We start from the raw sequence: 6000 nt of genomic DNA on the forward strand, positions 1-6000 counted from the left end.
AAAAACCGTTTGGAACAGTATTCTTATTTTCCTGTTTTACTGTTTTTTTTCCTTCAGGGAACCATCTGGCTCAAAGGCAAGTGTGCTACTTACTGGGCCATATCTGAACATTAGAGGATAGTGAGGGAAGAAATGAGAGCCATAAAGAATGCAAACAAGTTGAAAACACGGAGTAGACACAAGATGGTAAGCATTCTGAATGATTACTTTCTCTGAGCATTTTCAAGGAACTATATGACCAAATGTTCTCCCCCAAAACAGACAACTTAATCCAAATTAGTGACTTTGATATACATATTTGAGTTGTAAATCCTAACAAGGTTAATAAAACACCAGATAAATCTTCAGTGATAGACAGAATTTTCTCCAGAATGTGAAGTGAAACTACAAGGTTCCTGATAATCTGGAAAGAGGCTAATGCAGTGCCCATATTTTAAAATGGATGACAAAACAGACATCTGTGACCACAGATCCACTAATCTTACTTTAATCCCATGCAAAATATCCGAGGGGGGTTTCAGTACAATAATAGCGAAGAAAACACTGTAGTTTCAGATGAGGTTTGCAGGAAGGTAAAAAAGTTTTACTTTAAAATCTCAATCAGTGTGATTCAATTCCTCTCCCACCCAATGTGGGTCTGAGTAATTAGAAAGTGTGGGAAGGCTCACAAAGGCAAAGTAATTAACAATTTTGTTATATACTTTCACTAAGTTGTCACTCAGTGCGCTTTGCAACCACGCTGGATAAGGATGTCAAGTAGCATCTTTCTGAGGGACCAGAAATTGCTGTGAGAATGAGTCCAATTGCTGTTTTTCGTTGCGATTGATTCAATTCTGTCTGACTGAAAAGGTGACCATTGGGACCATATACTACTTGTAATTTAATTTCTTTCAAGTTTGACAAGCATACTGTACATCCCTACTCCAAAGCCAAAACAACGTAAAAATTCTTGGCCCGTCGAAAATCAATAATAAATTTGTTATTTGCACAGCAGCACCATTTCCTCTATGTGCATCGGAAAAAGCAACTTTCCACCCTTTTCAGCTGCTTGGAAATCAGAAATTCAATTGGAATTGCTAACTTTCCCAGAAAACACTATTATTTCTGCTGCAGAAAGGCAGTGTTTGTTCGACATGCTGTCAATTGTGACAGATTGGTTTCCCACAGCTATATTTGAATGATGCAAAACAGATTTGCAGGGTTAAAAAAAAATTATTTGGAAACACTGCATGCAAATCTGATAAGATGCAACTCTGATTCGCTCTCCCCGTCACTGGAGGCCTGCTTTAACCCAGTAAAGCACCAAGTGAATGCCTTCAATTCAGACAACAGGCTTATGAGCTGACAAGCTCATGCAGGTATCACTACATGCTGGCCGTTAAGTATCCAGAATGTCAATGAAACTGAATTTGAGCTCCACCACTGACAGGTACCAATAGAACTCCTAGCTGTAGAGGAATTAGACTCTACTTGGGCGTTTGATTCATTTAGTGCAAGGCTTTTTGCAGCTTTACAATTGATTTACCAATTCATGCAGTGCAAAATAAAATTTCTAAAAATGGCTAATCACTGTAGAATTACATTTAGAATGCACTGCCTAAATATTTAAAGTTGTGTCTGTGAATATTATATCTTATAAATGCTAATGCAATTTAAACACTTGGCTTAAATTGGAGGTCCTGCTATCAGCGTGGGCCCTTGTTCAGAGAAGGAAGATGAAATAATTAAATAAAGGTCCAGTCAATGCCAGCGTTCTTGTGATTGAGACTAAAATCCAATGGAAAAGAATGGTAAAGCTAAAAATATATTACAAGACCCAGACATTTACATTTAAATGTACGCAACACAGCATAAATTAAATCAAAAATGTATAAGCTCCAACTCCCGCTTCACCAGGACACTCAGATTTTCCAATAATAATGATTCCACTGTTCAATAATAAAATAATATCCAGTTACCAGCAATAAGTAGTAATCTTGTGCTGCAAAGTACTTATGTAAAAGAATATGTCATTACAATAGAGATTACATTCATTACAGAAATAGAGGCGATTTTGTGAAGCATGTGTACAGAAAGGATTTGTTCCAAAGCTCCCCAAAATCCTTAGATGTTACATCATGTTATAACCATTATATTATCCATCAGCTTATCCCCTTCCACTAAAGCAAGAAAAACACTTGCCAGCAGCTCACATTCTGATTCTAGCCAAAGCATAGCTGCTGAATGACTGCTCATTAATGATCCCACTTCATGTCACAAAAGGCTTTTCACATTTTTCTTTTTACACACTTCAACATGGATAAATATTTCTGCTATCTAAATGAATATTCTAATGTATACAAAGAGGTTTCTCATAATTCTTCCAGTGTCTGGAAGAATTATGAGAAAACTCTTTGTTTGCTGGTCTGATTAGTAAGTTCGCAGACAACACAAAAATTGGTGGAGTTGCAGATAGTAAAGAGGCTTGGCAGAGGATACAGTAAAATATAGACCGGTTGGAGACTTGGGCGGAGAAATGGCAGATGGAGGTTAATCCGGACAAGTGCAACATATTGCATTTTGGAAGGTCCAATGTATGTAGGAATTAAATAGTAAATGGAAAACCGTTAGGAGTACTGACAGGCAGAGAGATCTGGGCGTACATGTCCACTAATCACTGAAAGTGGCAACGCAGGTAGATAAGGTAGTCAAGAAGGCATACGGCATTCTTGCCTTCAGTCGGGGCATTGAATATAAAAATTGGCAATTGATGTTGCAGATGTACAGAACCTTAGTTAGACCTCATTTAGAATATTGTGCACAATTTTGGTCGCCACACTACCAGAAGGATGTGGATGCTTTGGAGAGGGTACAGAAGAGATTTACCAGGATGTTGCCTGGTTTGTAAGGTATTAACTATGAGGAGAGGTTGGATAGACTCGGTTTGTTCTCACTGGAATGACAGAGGTTGAGGGGTGACCTGATAGAGGTTTGCAAGATTATGAATGGCATGGACAGAGTGGATAGTCAGATGCTCTTTCCTAGGGTAGAAAAGTCAAGTACCATGGGACATAGGTTTAAGGTGCATGGGGAAAAGTTTAGAGGAGAAGTTTTTTGCACAGAGGGTGATGAATGTCTGGAATGCACTGCCCGGGGAGATGGTGGGAGCAGGTACGAAAGCGGCATTTAAGGGGCAACTTGATGAATACATGAATAGGATGGTAATGGAAGGATACGGATTCCGTAAGTGCATACAATTTTAGTTTAGGCAGGCATCATGATTGGCGCAGGCTTGGAGGGCCGAAGGGCTGTATTTTTCTTTGATGTTTGTCAGAAATAGCAACTTGTTCATTCATCTTATTACATCAGCTGTAGAAGGTCAGGAGGCCAATTTAAACTAGTTGTAAACACTGTTTACGTGGCACTAATGGTTTCAAAATGGGAGTGGGTAATCTTGTCACCCTGTAAACACTGGTGCGCTGGCTGTTCCAGTTTGAAAGTGGTTTTCCCACGAGCAGCCAGAGTGGGAAGACTCGACTGTGCAAATTGGAGTACAAAAACATAATTATGTCCCTGATTGTAATTGAAGTAAACACACAGGATGCATCTACTCTCTCTCCCCCCTATCCCACCCACTCTCCCGCATATGTACCAGATTAAGCCGCCTCACCAACAGGCCCTAAAGAGCCCCAAAACCTTTTTCTTTCCAAATAGGAATGCTCCTACTGGTTCTACAAAAGTACTGTGGGCCAACCCAAGCTCGTCCTCTCTGTTTTGCATCGCTAGCTCTCCCTAGCGCTCCCAGGACCTATCTGTTGGCCAGTTCAGTTTTCGTGTTTCATGAAAGTACAGTGGCTTAAAGCCAGCAAGCTGCAGCTGGAGACCCGCTAGAAGCATGTCACTCACCTTTAGCATGCAAATGGAGCCCAGCACCCAAAATAACTTTTGCCATCTGGCTGGTAGGAACGGATCACTGGTCCACTGGTCATTTATTTTCCAACTCTATTTGTCACAAAAAGACTGGCAGCAGGCCTTCTTTTTAAACCACTGCAAGCCTTGTGGTGAAGGCAGTCTCATGGCTGCTGTGAGATAAGGATGTCCAGGATCTTGGCCCATCACAAAGAAGAAATACCAATATCTGTCTAAATCATGATGGTTTGTGACTTGGAGGGGAACTTGGAGTTTATGATGTTCCCATCCACCTATTGGCCTTCTCGCGAGTATAGGTTAATGGTTAGCAGCCTTGGTTAAGGGTTTGGAGGTATGGTCAAGTTGCTGTAAATAAGTCACACTGCAGCATGGTAAGCTGATGGTAGGATCAGAGAATGTTCAAGATCAAGTGAACTTCTTTGTCCTGGGTATTGTTGAGCTCCTTGAGTGTTGGTATAACTTTACCCATCCAGATAATAGGAAAGTTTATTCCATTACACTCTTGACCTGTGTCATGTGGGGTGTGGAGAGGTTTTGTAGAGTCAGGAGGTAAGTTCCTTGCTGCAGACTTCCCAGCTTCACTGAGTCACACAGTACATATATCAGTGAAAAAAATGGAAAGAAGTTACTAAGAGTTTTCCCCAGTTGTTTTTGTAATTGGAAAATAAAGAAACGGGGAGTAATTCTGGTACTTCCTGCACAACAGGGAATCCTGCAGTTCTGCTTTGTAAAATCTTACGCTCAAGTTTTCTGATATTTGTTGTTAATCTCTGCCTGGCTGTGCTTTACAAGGACCAGGGGACACAGGTTTAAAGTTTTGAGCAAGAAGTAAAGGGGAGGGATGTGAGGAACTATTTTCCGTAGCATGTTGTACTGGCCTGGAACTCTCTGCCCGTGAGCTTGGAAGTAGTGGCGATCAAGGGTTTTAAGAAGAATCCAAATAGACACTTAATGGGAAAAATAAACTTCCAGGGCTATGGGGATAGAACCTGGGAATGGGCCTGTTTAGATTGCTCTAGAGAGCACTGGAATCGGCCTGCTAGGCTGAATGGCCTCCTTCTGTGGCGTAATGACTGTATGTTACACATCACGTTACAGAAAAAATACCATCTGGTGCTTTTTTGAAATCTAAGTCCTGTTAATTCACAACAATATGATTGAATACTGAATAATTGACAGCTGGGACTGTGCTGGATGATAACTGGATGATAACCATGTGATAAGGCAATTGAGCATTTCTGAGATAACATCAAAAACACAAAAGTGAAGTTAAGCCGATATCAGCATCACTTCCATCCAAGGATGAATTTTATTTTTGAAATACATGCTAGCCTCTATTAAACCATATCATGGTACTGTTGCTCAAGGTCAGTTTTACTCTCTTTCGTGCACATTATTTGTTGACTGAAAGCAGATGTCATGATAGACAGTGACTGATGGCAGGCTCTATCCACTGAATCATATGATTTGAACTGAAGCGTTATTGTGATTTGAAGTAATGTAGTGCCATGTTTTATTTCAGCACGGTTACAGAGGAAGAATGTAACTTGGATGTACTGTATTATAAAGCAACAACCATTCATTTGACTCTAAACCATGAGAATGTAGCTTAAGTGGTCTATCAGCAATATCTGACACCAATGTGAGTTGCTGCCGAAATATATCTCTTGTGTATTCTAAATCGTGTATTCGATCTTTCTTAATAATACATACAATTATAAACAGAATATTAAAAATTAATGGAAGGAATGTGGATGCAACAGAACAGGCAGAGGCAGCACTTTCAATTTTGTTACCAATTTAGTAATTTTGCATTATTTTAATGTGTGTGATTTACAGGGACAGGGGCAATTTCGCTCTGTCTCTATCCCTTTCATCAATGTGAATTGCACAGAACAAAGCATCAGTTTAAATCAATTGTTAACAACATTCTGAGGGTCAGCAATGCTGCGAAATTGACAAGGCTAAAAAAGCACATGAATAGTAATCACTAATATAAAGAAAATACCAAGGTGTAGCAAATGTCACATGGAGAGCAATTACACCTCTGCCAGTACCAGCTTTTCAATTAGAACTATCTACTACCAGACC

The sequence above is a fragment of the Mustelus asterias genome, chromosome 7 (genome assembly GCF_964213995.1).
Source record: "Mustelus asterias chromosome 7, sMusAst1.hap1.1, whole genome shotgun sequence".
Taxonomy (NCBI): Eukaryota; Metazoa; Chordata; class Chondrichthyes; order Carcharhiniformes; family Triakidae; genus Mustelus; species Mustelus asterias.